Source organism: Branchiostoma belcheri, unplaced genomic scaffold, assembly GCF_001625305.1.
Source record: "Branchiostoma belcheri isolate BF01 breed outbred unplaced genomic scaffold, Haploidv18h27 scaffold71, whole genome shotgun sequence".
Lineage (NCBI taxonomy): Eukaryota > Metazoa > Chordata > Leptocardii > Amphioxiformes > Branchiostomatidae > Branchiostoma > Branchiostoma belcheri.
The window spans coordinates 1684247-1702438 of record NW_017804365.1 but is presented as its reverse complement, the minus strand read 5'-3'; the positions used below and the strand labels follow the sequence as shown (position 1 = coordinate 1702438).

General features: G+C 38.9%; 1 pseudogene; it reads right to left on the bottom strand.

The window, feature by feature from the left end:
• The window catches only part of LOC109484904, a 94264-nt pseudogene that overhangs the window by 28705 nt on the left and 47367 nt on the right, over positions 1–18192 (bottom strand).

Genomic DNA, 18192 nt, shown 5'->3' with positions numbered 1-18192 from the left:
TCTAGGATAGAAGCTTTCAGCATGGAACTTCCTCCTATATAAAGGGGTGGTGTATGGAGGAAGAAAGGGTGATTTGCTTCAGTGCAAGTGGCAAAATGATTTGCAAACAGCTTTAAACATAACCTTTGAAAAACTGAATTGAATCTGATGACTATATGTGTTTTTAAGTGGAATGCTACCGTACTTCCCATCCAAGTGGCAGCAAACAAACTTTCATGGTTTTAAAAGGACTGAAGAAATGATGTCAAATTATTTTGGGAAGGAAACAAGATTGACAAAGCAAATTAAAATTAACCAAACCAAGATAATATCTTCAATATCACATTTGGAGACTTTAAAAACACAATGTAGTTTTTATCTTTGCCCATTCCTGTCTGGTATGTTTAAGCCAGAGAAGATTTCTTCAGTTCCAGATGCAGTGGTCAGTTCCTGGTCAGCAGGTGTTGGCTGTACAGGATCAAATGCTGCACCTGCCCGTCCACCTGTTGACAAACATACATGTATAGTCACAATATACTCACAATATAAAGCACAAACCACAAATCACAAGTTTGAAATGATCCTACCTGTAGGCAATTTGATAACACATTTAATATGTTATGGAATGTACCAAATATGATGTTATACATGTACGTAACAACCTATTTACATTTCTCGAATCAAGTACAATAGATTTCAAGAGTCTCGATGTTGGAGACAGATTTGAATATATCTTTTAAATTACATGTAATGGTCCCCACAATATAAAGGAATGCTTTGTTATTAGAAAAAATTCTAAAACTTGTGATTAGCCCACTCGATTGTTACACTTTATCAAAGACTTCTGCTATCCCTTATTATTTGAATAATTATGATGTAGTTAGGTTTATTCGACATTAGGTCTTGTTCAACACATTTTATTGTTTGCTACTCTCTTTATGTAGCTTGCCATACATTGTACATGTACCATGTGCAATTGTCGTGCAATAAAGTTCTTCTTTAATATACTGTATATACTGTATAATACTATATATACTATACACATTTAATATACTGTAGTTGAAACTCAGTGCAAAATACAAACTGTACGTTATTCTCACAATCAAAGATTAAGGATTTTCAGAAGTAGAACTTGCTGAGTCATGTTGCTTCCTCCCCCACAGATCATATTGCAGAATTTTTCATGATATTTGCAGAATATATCATGTATATTTGGCAATTTTAATGAGTGATAAAGTGGCAATAAAATGAGAAAGTGTATGATGTGTAGTGTACAGGTGAAAGAAGTGAGATTACCTGCTAGAACATCCCCACTTCCTCCCTGAGCTTCAACTGTGGGAAAGGCATCAGTGTTACTTTTCATTTCAAAGTTACTTTCTAAAGGTAGCTAAGGCCACACCAATTTAATTTGTTGGTTCTCGGATTTTTTCAGAAAAAATATGAAGCGACAGGGCGAAAAAAAAAAAATAAAAACAGGTCTAGGCATCCTATTATAGGCTTAAATGCTACAAAATGAGCCATGAAGTCAACACAAAAGGCTGGGTTAAAATTTAAACATTGAAGTTTGAACTTTTAATCAAACCACTACAATGATAGATGGGAAAACTGTAACAACTAGGAAGAAAAGGACTTTCCTCAACTGTTGGGGGGCAAAACATGAGCATTTTTCAGTTGATTCAGGACCAGAATCAATTTTTTTTTTTTTGCAAATCAGAAAAAAACGAAGAGGCGAATCCGAGAACCAACCAACAAATTAAATTGGTGTGGCCTAACTTTGCATAAATAGTTGGCTGCAAGACTTAACATGATATATAGTTTGAAAAAAAAAAATTATATATTACAATTAGATACAACTGAAGTTATTTTCTAAACTTAGCTAACTATGCATAGATAGTTGGCTGCAAGACTTTACATGTAGTTTGAAAAAAACATAATTATACAATTAGATATAAGTTATGCAAACAAGAACTTAATGAGGATAATTAATTGGCCTGACCTGTACATTCACCGTCTTCTGTAATGTGGGAGAACTCAAAGCTGTAGTTAGGCAGGCAGTCAGCAGCCATCAGTCTGCACCTGTTCTCAAACACTGTGCCGTCCTTACTGCACACCCTGCCAGGGATAGACAAGTCATGTAGTGTTAAGGAGGAAGTACAACAACAGCAATCGGTTCAGCAATCAATAATATTGCTCAGTTTTCTCAATGACTGTCTTCTATCCAAAAAAAGAATTTGGAGATCTCAAACCAAATGAAATATGTACTTACAGTTTATGTAAAATTGTTATGGGGGATTTGTCTCAATGTATATGGATCTAAGGTTTAATCTATGGTTTTCTAAACTCAAATTACAATATTTTGCGTGAGGAAGTCCTATCCTTTGGCAATACAATCATGTATTTCATTTCAACATGTCCTCTGAAGTTATGCTGACTACAAATGTGCGGAAACATGAACTAATTAGCGATTAGTTTGTAATCTATGGCAGGTGAAACATCAACAGATACCAATTATGCAAATAATGACCTGATTTGCATTAATTAATGTGAAAATTTTGCAATTTATTAATGGTGAATGATGGGAATTTTATACCTTGTGACATCTGTAGGTTACTTAAAGGTTAACATCACTATGCATATATTATGTTAATATAGAGGTCATTTGCATAATTAATGAGGATATGTCTAAATTCTTCAAAGGGGTTTTAAATATTGGATTTTTTGATAATCGCTGCAGGTCGCCATACCTCATTCCACCTCTGGGGCAGTCTTGGGGATGAACACAGACACACTGCCAGTGTAGCGATGTTTTATTGTCACACTTCTCCCACTCATGACACACACGGTCTCCACACAGCGTCCGTGGGCGTGGTCTCGATGAGGATTCTAGGTAATTAAAAATCAACATTTTACTGCATTAGAAGCTTCGGGATTAGAATTGCACTCTCTAACAATGTAACTCTTTCTAAACACCGTGTAACTATTGTGTAACCTTGGTGTAACAATTTAAATGTGTGGAACAAAGGTTCTGTTTAAAAAAAAAAGAATTTGAAAAGAACAATTATCTTATATACATATATTATATACAGTATGTCTCTTAACTACCTGCAACAAAAGAAGGTATAATGTATGGAATTTTTTGCTAACATTGAGGCCACATCAATTTAACTTGTTGATTCTTGGATTTGCCTGCTTCATCTTTTTTTTTTGATTCGGAAAAATACTCATATTTTGGCCCCAACAGTAGAGGACAGTCCTTGTCTTCCTAGTTGTTAATATTCTTCCATCTAAAAAATACATACACGCACGCAGCGCTTTGATTAAAAGTTTTAAAATCATTGTTTGAATTATAAACCAGGTTGGTATGTTGACTTAATGGTTAATAATTGTAGCATTTCGGGCTTAATACTTATAAGATGACTAGGCCTGTCACTTCAGTTTTTTTTCTGAAAAAATCCGAGATCCAACAAATCAAATTGGTGTGGCCTGATAGTTATTTTTGAAGTGTTATATATAGTTGAATGTGATGAAACAATTACCATCAATCTGAGCTTGACATTCCGGAGGGTCTGTCGACCATGTCAAATCAGCCATGCACCTCACAGTCTCCTCTCCAGACAGAACAAAGCTGGGCCTGCATCGAAACGTGATGCTGTCCCCCACATTGTAGCTTGGCTTTGGGTTGGTGTTAACAACATTCTCAGAAAGTTCTGGCACAGGGCACTTGTAATCTGAAAGGAAACTGAAAATTTACTGTGGGCTTTCACTGAAGATAGCTTTACTGTATCATGCGTGCATTAGTACATGTGCTTTAGATTTTTTTTATTATTTCATTTCAAAATAGCAAAACAACACAAAGTAGTTCCATGGATCCTCAAACACAAACAAAGTATACGGGTACAATGACAAACAATAATACTTATCAAATATAATGAAAAACAAATTAAGAAAGAGTGTATGTTGACAAACGGAAATCAAGACAGCTGCATTAAACAAATAAACAAGACTGATTATATCTAGATATTATAAACTTATAAAATGAAACAGTAGAAAATTAAATAATCATAACACAAAATTAGAGGGGATACCGGCTTAGATAAAATGATAACATAGTACATTATGTTAACAATTTTCTAATCTCTCTGATGCCCAAGAACCACAGGACTGAGGCAAATGGCGAACTACCATGAAGCGACAGCATCAGAGTGCAAGTATATCTAACTCTTGGTGAAACTGATAAACTGGATAGAGATTACATATTATACATTGAATGTTGCCACTGACCCTGTAGATGACCTTCACTACCCCGTTCTAAGTCTAGAAATTTTTTTCAAAGTTTGTGCAGTTCTCAAAAAGGAGTGCTAACTATTATAATAGACTTTCATTGCAATGTCCAGTGCCACTCAGTTATTAGTGGCATCATGCCTCACGCTTGTACAAATAATGGCTACATTTAACTGGCAGTGAAAATGTACCATGGGGTCGTGTGGCGCAGCAGCAGAGTGCGCGACTCGGAACTTAGAGTCCTGGGTTCAAGTCCTGACATGCCACCAATCTTGTGCCCTTGGGAAAGGCACTTTACACGACTTTCCTCACTTCAGTCAGGTGTAAATGAGTATTGTCCTGTCATGTATTTGTCCCGTGTTGGTGGCGGCATTAATATAAGTTGAAAAAACTTGAGTGTGTCGTCACCACGTCTGGTGATTACATGTTGGCATAAAAAAAAAAAAAAATACCATGCAGCTGTGTTGGTCACTGTCGCATTTGCCAGGTGGTTGTGTGTGGAAAAGTTTCAAGGAACCAAAAAAAGTGGTTGACTTGGACAGGTGACCACCATGAGGAGGTGGTAGCCTTAACAGGTGTGCGTGACTGTATATTGCATCTTGTAATGTTGTCTCTCATTTATGCATGTTGGTGTGTGTCATATTATGACATCCGCGCACGCATTGATTTTTGCCTGTTCTCAAAAATAAAAAAGATCATGCCCACCGAGGCTCTGGCCTGGCTCTAGGCCTGGGTAGTCCATGGTAGTTGGTAGTTAGCAACAATACGGAGCCGGGCACCCAGACTACCAAAGCTCCACGACTGCAAGAACTCAGTACATACGTACAGTGCCAATTCATAAATTCCGCAAAAAGCCATGTACCGGCTTGTACTGCCGCAAATTCACAATACCAGCTTTGCATTCCTGTGGTTTAGTAGCATTTCTATTTTTGGCTAGAATTTTTTTTATTTGCCCGCACGCACTAGTTTGGGGGTCTTCAGAGGATGTCATCCATAAAATCAAGTCAGTGTGGCCTTAGTAGAGTCTAGTGACCAGACATATACATGTATGGTAGAGAAATATGTTTGATATAGCAGAAAACAAGACTAGTTACCTCCATGAAATGTGTCATGGAGGTTATATTTTCAGTTGCGTTTATCTGTCCGTCCGTCCGTCCTTCCGTCCGTCCATCTGTCTGTTGGTCAACAAGATAACTCAAGAACGCCTGGATGGATTGGTTTCATACTTGGTGTGTTGGTAGGGTGTGACAAAAACTAGAAATGATGAGATTTTGGTCCCCCTAGTGGCTTCCCTTGGTACTGCAGCGCAACTTCCGGTTTTGATATCTCGCGATCTGGACATGCTAGGGTCATGAAATTTTGATGGAAGGTAGCTCTCGTGCTTGGGAAGAAGTCATATGAGTTTGGGCCCCCTAGCGGCTTGTTCTGGAACTGCAGGGCACTTTCTGGCGAAATGTTTAAAAGCCAATAAGTCCAGACAGGAACAACATATTTTCATTATTTTTGGTGTGTAGGTAGCTGAGAGAGAGATGTACATAATTAAATGCAACTTATGCAAATGAGGACTTTATTTGCATAATTAATGAGGAAATTCTATTATACTGTGTTTTACATTATACTATGTAACCTATGGCAGGCGGAAGTTCAACAGATACTAATTATGCAAATGATGACCTAATTTGCATAATTAATGTGAAAATTCTATGATTTCGTAATGGTGAATGATGAGAATGTCATACTTGGGACATCTGTAAGTTAATCAAAAGTTAACATACATCATGATGCATATATCGTGTTAATGCAGAGGTCATTTGAACAATTAAAGAAGAAATTTACATTTACATATCAAGATCATATTTCATGGAGGTATGAGGTCTCGGAATTCTAGTTAACTTTGTACTTACCTAGCACGTTACAAGTTGGGAAACTGTCTGACCACTGCCCACTGGTCAGACATGTGATCTCTCTGGGACCACTCAAAATGAAGCCTGGTCTACAGCTGAAGGACACTGTGCTGTTTGCAAAGAACGTCTGTCCCCTCATGTCACCGTTGTCTGGTACAGCTGGTGCAGGACAGCTCACTATTGCTGGGAGAAACAGTGGTATTATCATTGACATTAGTTTGTTCTGTAGTCTGTAGTAGTATACAACACGGGGTATTCCATATTGCCTGAGGTACCAGCCCAACCGCGTGTCGGATCACCCGACAGCCACATCCGTGGTTGGGCTGGGACCGAGGGTGATGCGGAATACCCCGTGTTGTATTTTATTTATGTCATACCCACCCAAGAAAATGCGCCTTTCAATGCGAAATGAGTGCATATTTGGTTTCCCTAAACCTCCAAAACGCCCATCAATTCCAATGTTGAAATTTTCTATTCGAATTTTTGCAAGCGGTGCACGCGGTTAGGGTGAAACATGTTCGAATTGTTCTTTGGAACAATTGGAGGCCCGGGTTGTACCGTAAAGAAAACTGGGCTGTACCATTAAGTACGGCCCGGTCCAGAACACCCGTATCCATCACAAGAGATGATGGTAACACTCTACTCTGTAATGCAGTAAATACCAGTAAGATGAGATCAAGCAGAGTTATAAACTTCATAAGACCTTTTTTTCCTGCAAAGCAAATAATTTTGGATATGAAGTGCTTGAAGCCTCCTAAAATCTTCAATAAGTCTGAATGCCTCTAGATCCTGCAGAAGTGAACAATGTCATATTTACTGGCAATGCGTACACTTACAACGTACTTTTAAAGATAGAATATTCATCAATAAGTGACTGTTTTGAAAGGTAACATACATTAAAAGTCTACTAGTACAAAAGTCTCAATGACTAGGTTACTCCATGATCAAGACATACAGTGAACGTTGAAAATTTGGAGGTATGTGCTACCTTTCAAATCAGTCACTGATTGATGAATGATCTACTACCTAGTTAATCTATACATGACTAATGAACTGCTACAATGATGTATCTTTAGATTTTATATAATATTATATATATTTTCTTTTACGTGGTCACCACATAACAAGGCTATTAGGCCACTTCAAGGTGAACGGTATTACCACCTGAATGGTATGACCACTCACCTGGGTTACGGGTTACCAAGTAGAACTGTAACTGTTACAGCAACTCTTCTCCCTGAGTCAGAAACATCATGATTGAGACCAGCCCAATTTCTCACAAGTAGTGAAGACTATATGTTTGTACCTGCACAAGTTGGTGTTGTGTGTGACCATGTACCGTCCCACCGGCACCAGATGTCAGGAACACCCTGCAGTTGGAAGCCCTCCTGGCACGAGTAGGTCACGTGTTCATTCATGATGAATTTGTTGACGTGGTAAGAATTTCCAACCCTCCTGCTGTATGCTGGGATCCCAGGATCCGGGCATGTCACATCTGAAGAACCAGGTAAACTGATGTTACAGTACTTGTCCTGCTTTGTAATAATTATGGGTTCACCACACCACGAAGTGGTGTGGTGAAACCATATTGCTTTTTCTGATGTTTCTTCTCCTTCTCCTCCTCCTCCTGCCATATCTTTAAATGGATTCAGCTTCTTCATTTTAGGGCCTAAGGTCCTGAAATTTGGTATGGAGGTACAGTGGGCAAATACCCCTAGGCGTTTTTTAAATTATTGTGATACAGGCTTTTAGAATGGTTTTATTTGAGTTTTTTGGCTGTGTTATAGCAAATGTATTACTGTGTTAGTCTGCCTTGTTTACCACGTTTGGGCATGAGTCATCAGAATGGAATGCAGGGCATCAACCAATAGGCATGCAGCTTTCCTCTATACTTCTTGCTGATTGGCTGTTGGGATTTAACTTGATTAACACCTGCACAGAAGCATTTCCATACTGACAGTATGTCTGTATTCAAGTGTTTTGGTAGGTATTTCAAGCTTTCCTGCTCCAGCATTGGAATGCCGGGCATGGACGTTTTTTTATTATTTTGAAAATCAACAGTTTGCATTATGCAATTAAAAATCCTAACCAATAAAGTAGGGAATAGCTATCCAACTGTTGTTTTAGTTGTATTTTACTTCATATTATAGTTATATCAATGTAAATCATTGTTTTCCCTTGTGTTTCCCATTCTTTCCCTGCCATGTCGTAAAATGTGGTGAACCCATCGCTGTATTTGCTCCAAAGCAAATATTGGCCTTTCTAGTTGTACATGTATTTTGTAATTCTGTTTGGCAACATATGTAACTGATATGTTACTTTAGGTTATGTTTAATATGTATAATATGAAAGACAGTGACTATGAGTGGCAGTGCTGCAGGAGTGCTGCAGTTTGAACCTTTTTCACATACTTCCAACTTTCACCTCACTGAAAATTAATACATTTTACTTTTTAATTATTGCTCATTTCTTTCCCAAATGTACAAGTCAATAATGTTGGGGGGGGGGGCACAATTGAATCCCCCTGAATTTGGTACCATCTGTCACAGTTTTAGACAATCATCAATAGTAAAAAACAGTACAGTATAACAAAGACACATACAAACTATTCAACTGGACATTATATATAGTATATTTGCCTCAATTTGTAGGTACATGTAACGTTACATGACATGTACATGTAATACATTGTATTACATTGGTACATAATGTAGTATGTAACTTTGCCTGATTGATATAAAACTAATGACTGAAGTCAATTAGCAAACTATGTAGTAAATTTGGACAGATAAACAGAGAAAACCAAATTAAAGAAAACCCACCTTCCACTTTAATTCTGACACTGTGTTTGACGTGTGGATATTTATCACTGTAGCAAGTGTAGGTCCCAGTATCCTCTGGCTTAGGTGAGTCAAAGATCAGACGTCTGAAGTACCGCCCCCTGTGGAGTACCCACACAAGTTTGATGCGTCCCGAGTCATCTCTGTAATCATGCCCAAACTCCTGTACTAGATGTGGGTACACGTGCTGACTATCCTTCTGGAACACCTGGCTGCCATAGTTGCTAGGTAACGGGTCACAGTCCAGGTAGAAGACTCCAGCAGGGTATACAACAAAGTGTCCATACTCTGTCTGGTTCCGATTCAAGTACTCCCCTCTTCGATTTCTGAATCCTATTTTTACAATGGATTCCTCTGAAATACCAGGTTACAGCACACAATTGGTAAATATGAATGGCAAACAATCACACATTTTTAAAGAAGCAGAGTCTGCATTTACTGGGGGCTTTTTTAACATTTCTTGAATGTTGAATTTCTTGAATTGCTAATTTCTACTAAGCGAACATACAATTTTGTGCTATACCGGTAAATGTCCTACTCTTTTCTAGACTGACTAAAGATTGAGATAGACCATAAACCTTTGTCCTCATCATCATGGGATGCATGGTTATTGAGGACTTCTTAATAATGATATCTTGAACACCTGAATGCCTGAAGTGTACAATGTCATACCTCAGAAATTAGATCTCTTTATACGAGCAATTGCCGTGACACCATGGTAGGCAAAAAGCGTGTGACAGCTCATTGATTTGCCTACCAATAATTTGCATATGTCTCCAAATAATTTGCATGAAAACAATGTAAACAAAAACCGCGATTGCTCGTATTATAATAAATTATTAGGCCACACCAATTTAACTTCTTTGTTAACGGATTTTTCTAAACAAATAATGGATTGGACAGGCAAAAAATAAAAACAGGCCTTAGGCATCCTATCATGGCCCAAAATGGTACGATAGGAGCCATGAAGTCAACACACCACGCTGGTTCAAAATTTAAACAGTCAATGAATTTTGAACTTTTAATGATACCATTGTATTGAAAGATGGAATAAATGTAACAACTAGGAAGAAAAGGACTGTTTTCAACTGTTCAGGGAAAAATATGAGCATCTTGCAGTTAGCATTTTGCAGCTGTTGATTCTGAATTTTTTTTTTCAAATTGGAAAAAAATGAAGTGGGCGAATCCGTTAAACAAGAAATTAAATTGGTGTGGCCTTAGTTTAGCATGATTTAACTTAGATTCACTTACCACAGGATGGATCCGTGTCATTCCACCTCCCATTCAGGCACGTACGAACCACAGAACCTCGCAGTTTGTACTTGCCAATGTCAAAACACCTGGACACGATCATGTCATTTTGTACAAACTGGGGAGCTGTGTCCATGGTGATCTCTGTCCCTTTGAAGAAGGAAACCACTTTTTCGTTGATGATGGGAGGTTCGCACGGCAGATCTGTGGGATACAGAGAGAACTTATTGACACAACAAAAGCACAGCGACTTTCCTGACTTAGGTCTATTAGACAGATACGTGGATACAAAAGAATTGACCAACGTACATGTACAAGACTACAGTAGTAGATGAATCAACTTAATGTCTTGTTCTTGAGGTCGTGTGGTGCAATCGATAGTGCGTTTGGCTCACCCCCAAGAGGCCGTGGGTTCGAATCTCACCTTGTCACCGATCTTGTGCCCTTGGGAAAGGCAATTTACAGGACTTTCCTCACTTCACTCAGGTGGAAATGAGTACCTAAGCTTTGGCTAGGCACATCCCTCAGATAGGACGTTAAATGGAGGTCCCGTGTTTGCGGAAAGCCACACCCCACGCATGCTAAATAACCCACCACACCTTTCAAAAAAAGAGTAGGGGCATGCCCCGGTGTGCGATGGTACAAACACTAATGTGTGGAGTTGGTGATTCACTTCAAATCACCTGGATGGAGGCCTGGCGAACCTCTGTTCCATGTCAGCCACATGGTGATTACATCATCACCCAGACGAAGGCGTGGCAAACCCCATTTTATATTAAGCTAACGACAGGGTACATGTATGTCACCTCGTAAGGGGCGGTATAACCCTGACCGATACGGTTGACCGATGATTTTTTTTACACAGTCACTAAGGGTTATCAACTTCTAAGAATGAAATTCAATTTATCTATATGTCATTCATGGCAAAGATATCTTATACATGCAAGGCAAAGTTGATAAAGTAGCCGGGGCATATCTTAACATACATTGTATCTCACTATCTCAGCTTTAAAGACCTGTGCACACGGGGAATTAAACTTTTTGTCATCTAAGAGTGAGGCATATTAATCCATAAGCATATCAATTTGTCACATTTGAGAACGAATAATTATTTAACAAAGATTGAATAATTTGTCAAAATCTTGCTCAGGTACACTTCACCCACCATGAACATCACACATTGAATTTACCAAATTGAATGTTCCCACACAAACAGTTACCATGATACTAAACAAGTCTTACTAGACTGAGTACAATGTTGATGTATGATCCTGTGCTGTATGTTGGAATGTGACAGATTGATATGCCTCATTGTTACATGATCATAAAGATCAGAGTTATGTTGTAAACATTCCTCAAAGATGATAACAAAACATCAAAGTTAATAACAATATGCATACTCCTTTCATAATGGTCAAAGCCAATGGTGCTCAAAAAGTCGCTTTCAGCAGTCCACCTGTTGTCAGAACTGAGCTGACACTCCTGTCTCTCCACATTGTAGTCAAATGACAGGCAGTCAAAGCTGGCCTCCCGTCTACACCGGTCTGCACACTCCTCCACTTCTACATCCTCATGTACCATGTTGTTGTGTCCAAGTAATGCTGAACCAGCAAGCTTTTTAAAACCGCTAAGGCCCACTTCATTCCCTGCACAATATAGGAACAAATGTCTGCATGATGACATTCTCACATTCATTCATTAAAACAGCCAAAACGGTCTGGATTTAGCAGGCAAAGCAAATGTCAAGCAGTAGTGCAAGAAATTTCATAAAATAGTCAAATACTTGACTGTCTTATTTTGCAGAACACAAACTCGGTTGGGTTAAGGCGGCCTAGGCTGATATTCATGTTCGAGTTCGGGCGTGTCTGCACGATGGCCACAGACTTGTTTCTAACCCGAATCATGTTCCACCATGTTCGATATGACGTCATTCGAATAGAACGCGCGTTCAAATTCAGGGTTACCGGCGGTCATTTGTATGTTTCCACTGTAAACCCGCGTTGTTACGCATTTTATTCACGGAGTATGACTTAAACGGCTTTACGCGCAGCTAAAAACAGCATAATTGATCTTTAGAGTAATCCATGTTTACGTATTATCTTTTTTATCAAATTTGTCCGAGGCTATTTTGCATATAAGTCGATATTTTTTAACTGTGGCGATTTTTTAACGAAAAATGACAGAAAAATAGCTGTTTCTGTCGTTTTTGGCCCGAAAAAACAATGTAACTGTCATTTAAAACAAAATAGCCTCGGACAAAAATAGTAAACAGGGGGTTGGCTTTCTACTTGTAAACTATCATGATGAAAGGTGTTGTTACCGCTTGCACGTAAAGACATGATTCAGAAGTAAACAGCTCTTTTTTAACCAAAATGTTGATTTTTACCCCCAAAATCCACAAGTAGTAAAAACAAAATAACCTTTATTCAATGTGTTTCAAGTAACTAGAACTGTGTGAAGTTTAGTTGTGCTGTGATCAAGCTATCAAAAGTTACAGGCATATGACTGTATGAAATACTACTCATAGTATGCCATAGGCTGCCTTAACCCAACCGAGAAAGTGGTATTTCCTCTCTAATCTAAGATTTGTAGTTATAGTGTAGGTTGCTATTTGTTATGGATAAAAGGCTGACAATGCTATATACAGGTATGGTAAGTAACAGTTGTACTGCTAATACTGTATAATATACAACAATACTGTACCAGAAAACTGTAAAATGCTATTCAAAGAGACTCAAGTACTCACTCAGGATTGTATAATGGCAAATGTAGCGATACTTTTTGCTGCAGTAAAAGTCATGCCATCTGTATGTATCTTCTTTGTGCATGGCAGCACAATCCTCATCTCCTAACCAGTTTCCATCAGGCTGGTCACTGCCCCACTTGTTAAAGTTACTCAGTGATGACCCATCAGAGTACAGCCAGCTGCCCTCCCGAGCCGAGTCTCTCAGCCCTATCCAGTACTGTGCTGCCTGAAGGCGTCTGACCAGGAAGTCATGCACAGCCTGAGTTCTGACTGCCACTAGTTCTGCACCGTCATTCCGGCAGCTGGCTCTGGCCCTGCTGTGTGTTTTGGTGTCAGACGATATCTTATAACAACCAGAACGGAAGGAGATGTATCCAGCTTTGCAACCTACAAAACAATGGTTTCGATGAGCATTATTAAGAATCTATTTTTGAATAGGTTAAGAAAAAAAGAATACAACACTAAAATGACTAAGAGTTCCATGACCTCATATACATGTTGTGCATCCTTTACCAAATGATGTGAACCTATCCTTAGGCTACTGAAGAGTTACAAATTTCATAATTCATCAGCAGTAAATATAAATTAGAGGCTCACATCATTGGCAAAGTTACATGAATGAGAACATGGAACTCTATTGTTATTCTTTGTTTATGCAAATAAGGTCTTTGTTTGCATATAAGTCATATCAGTTGACAAGATTTTTTCCACCCAAATAACAGGGGTTGGCCAATGACAGTCTAACTTGTAATCTTTAAAAAAGAAGGCTTATTCATAGGCTAGCAATAAATAAATTTTCCTAATCAATTATGCAAATTAGGTCCTGATTTGCATAAGTTACATCTTACAATGTTCACCTGCACTAAACTTGAATTTCCCAGAATTTACCATGACAGAATTAGGTTATTTCCTCATAGATTATGAAAATGAGATCAGTGTATTATTAAATTTATTTTGGATGAGACATAATCTAAATCAATTCTTCATTTATCTATGATGCTTGATTGAAATCACCCCATCATACGAGGCTAGTAGCCATTATAACTTACCATGACTGCAGTGAGGAGTCTGACTCCAGGTTCCCTCAGAGCACTGTGCCGTCCTGTCCTGACCAGGACCCTGGCTGCACCTGTAGCTGACTGTTTCCTGATGGCTGACTTGGTTCCCTGCCTGGATTCTGCCGAGGTACGTGCCATGTTGCAAGTCAGGCAACACACATGGTTCTAATAAGAGATGGTAACAGATTAGGTCATTACTGTCTTGAATTCAATCCAACTTTAGGGCACACCAATTTAATCAGTCAATTCTCGGATTCGGCCGCTTCACTTTTTTCTGATTTGCAACATAAACATATTCAGGATGAATCAACTTCAAAATGCTCAATCCCCAACAGTTAAGAAAAATCCTTGTTTTCCTAGTTGTTTCCTAGCTCCTAAATGTTTCCTAGTTCTTTGATTAAACATTCAAAATTCGTGTTAATATTAAACCAGCCAGGTGTGCAGCATTTGGGGCTATCATAGGATGGCATATAAGGCATACAGTCATGTACATGTATCTTTTTCCGTCGCTTCATATTTTTTCTGAAAAACCAACAAATCAAATTGTTGTGGCCTTAAGTTATATACTACAGATCTCAGAAAGCTTAAAAGCTGAGCAAGGGAATTTGTGTCTTTGGAAATGGTGTGTATTATGCCATTGTCATTAATTCAAAACATTCAAAACTTAAGGTATGATAAATGATTCACATACTAGTAGATGAAGACTGTAATAATAATGCTGAGCAGCAGATTTACCTGGATCGTACTGACAATGTGGGAGCGGTGTGGACAATCTGCCTCGATGACAGCGGGACTTCCCTGACTGCCGTGACGGTGCATAGTTCACATCACAGATAACTTCTATGTCTTCACCACTGGCCACAAACTGGACGTCTGGTCTGAACGATCCATGGTCTATCTTCTTTGGTACAGGACACCAAGCTTGTTCAGAAAACATGTAACATCAGTTCATCAATGTGACATCTTATATAATAATTAATATCATCTGATCGGGAAACAGTAAATTTGATGGACTTCAAAGCAAAAATTTCCATTTTGAGATTACGAAACAAATTCTGTCAAATGTGAAAAAAAAAGGCAGCAAAGAATTGAATTCCATTGTATAAAGAGTTTCTACCTGATTTTCAAAAAGTATTAATTATAATATTAAACTGAAAAGAAACAGAAAAAATCAGAAGAAAAGATCTGTGTCCATAATATCACCATAGTCCATAATATTGTCACCTTGAGAAAAAGTGTGCTTAAAGATATTTTTACTGCAACATACCCTAGGTATACATTTGATGTGTGAAGGAGTGCATATCAAAAATGTGTTGCAGTAAAAATATCTTAAAGCACACTATTTCTCAAGGTGGCGGTATTATGGACCCTGGTGATATTATAATTATGGACACGGATGTTAGAACTGACTCTGTCTGTTCCAACTACATGTAGTGTGTTCAAGAAATGAACCCGAGCCGTACTACTAGAATTGTGACACTGCACAGCTACCTTCAGTGCATGTGGGATTCTGCGGTGTCCATTGTCCCCTCTCACAGGTCAGGGTTACCTGTGTCTGTCCAGGCTCCACTTCAAAACCATCAGCACATCGGAACGTCACTCTCTCTGCATGTCTAACTTCATCAGGATGGTCAGGCTGAATGTTCACCCCATTTACAGGGCATGGATCTATGGAAAAACACATTTGGAAAACCATGACTTCTCTGCATTTCTCATGAAAAATCATGACAAATTTGTTTTGTTAGCATCCATGGCAATTTCTGCTCTTAGGAATAGTCACAGTTGCAATTGGAAACATTTTAACAAGGATTTTTATACCCAAAATAATAACTCAACTTTCACATGTAGTTAGGCCACACCAAGTTAATTTGTTGTTTCTCGGATTCGTCCTGGCCAATTTCTTCTGATTTGGAAAAAAAACATTTTTTTGGTTCTAAATCAACTGCAATGCTCAATGAAAGACATAGCATATTTTGGCCCTAACGGTTGAAAAAAGTCCTTTTCTTCCTAGTTGTTAAAGTTTTTCAATGTAACAATGCAATTTTGTTTCATCAAAAGTTCAAATCTATTGTTTTAATTATAAACCAGCCTGGTATGTTCACTTTATGGCTCATATTGTAACATGGGGTGCCTTGGCCTGTTTTTTTTAAATTTAGCCCTGTCGCTTCATATTTTAACAAAAAAAAAATCTGAAAAACAACAAATTATATTGGTGTGGCCTTAGCTGGGGATTTCTCTTTATTTTTGATGCCCTTTAGCCCAAAAGGGTAAATCTTCCAGTGAGGGCTCATACAGATGTTGCTGCAAACTGATGTCAGTAACAGAGTAGATTTTTACCTGGTGAGCAGACCGGCTGTCCCTGCCCTGCTCTGTACACCCACTGGCCGTCGTCACACTCCGCCTTCCGTGGTCCCTGTAGAGTGGTGCCAGGTGCGCAGGATATGAGGACCTCTGCTCCTTGTCTCAGGTCGTTCTGTTGGAAGAAGCTTTCATACGAACCATCCCTCAGCAGACGGATCCGGGCATCGTCCACTATCTCATCAAGTTGTGGGCACAAGACTGATAGAAAAGACACCACAAAAATTACTAGGTAGTACATACAAATGTTATGTAGTACAAATGTACATCACTGTTTCCAGAGGTTAGAAACATAAAAATATGAAAAAAGTACCAAAGCTACCACCAAAATTGCCAGAATGATCCCCCTCCCTTGTGCCATTCCCCCCTTGATGGGGGCCTGCAAGGGGGGGGGGTCCTGACAACAATCTACGCTGAATTCCAAGTGGCTACAATGCACTACGTAAAATGGCGAATACGCTCTACGCAAAATGCAGCAATTACGCACTACGTTGAATTAGAGCAGGCCGTCTATGGTCTATGTAGAATTAGAACTGCCGATTACACTCTACGGAAAAGGGCAAGTGGGCCCCCCTTGATTTAATCCCATTACCACCTGAGACCTACATGAAAAGGTGACTGAAATTGTGAGCAGTCAACCTGGTCATAACATCTACCCATTATACACATGTACACATGTCACGTACAAAACTACATGTTGATATAGGTTACTAATTCATTGACGTATACAAATTGTACATAAAAGACTTTATAACCTTTTCCCTGCTTAAGGGTAAGCCGTTTGGCACCAATTTTGCATTGCTTGATAATATGCATGTGTGGGGAAGGCTCAACATGCATGCATCATAGCAAAGTTGCCAGTGCTAACGTCACAACAAAGTGTTGAAAAATCATAATACAGTATGTCTACAATTACTGTATTGTCTAATACTAATACTGGGGTCAGAAATACTGGTGAAGAAATTCTGTTGAAAATTTCAGTAAAATTCCTTTGAGTTGGAGAGCAGTCTATTTCTCATTACTAATATAAATAGGTAATTTAAAATTATACCTGTCCTGTCCAACTCAAATGAACTTTCATACTTAGTTTATGGTAGGGAGTTTATGGTAGGGAGTCAGGAACACTTTTAACCAACAGAAAGTGATCTTGAACCAGTTTAGCTCATTGAAGAGCTAATCTTCCCCTGGTCGTGACAGAGAAGACAGACGCTATGTACAGTATTTACAGGTTCATTGTACCGGGGAAATTCCCCTAGCTCTTTTCAACAAGCACAATAAACAGTCGTCCATGGCTTAACATCCCGTCCTGAGGTCTGCGATCCTAAACAGTAGCGTGCATGTCGGGTGAGCGACAACAGCCGGGATTCGAACTCCCAACCTCTTAGTCCAGAGGCAGGATCGCTAACCACTGGACTACGCACGCTACCACTGACATGTGGAACCAAAATACAGGATATGTGACAGAATTTTCCTTCCTAAGAAGTTACATTAAATTTATGTAATAATAAATTATATACTGAGACAAGTAAGGCCCATTATGTACATGTACTACGTAGATACAAGTTGACGTACTAGGTTGGCAGGAAGGCAGTGTTCTCCAGCTTCCAAGATAACACGTTGTCTGTCGTGGACCATCCAGTCGGAAGCCGCGTACACAGCGGAAAGTCGCCAGACTGCCATGGGCCAGACCTGTCACTTCTACTTCACCATCATCAAGTACAGGCATGCCATCACACGGGCCTGAAACAGAAACAAGTCATGTTGTACAACTACAG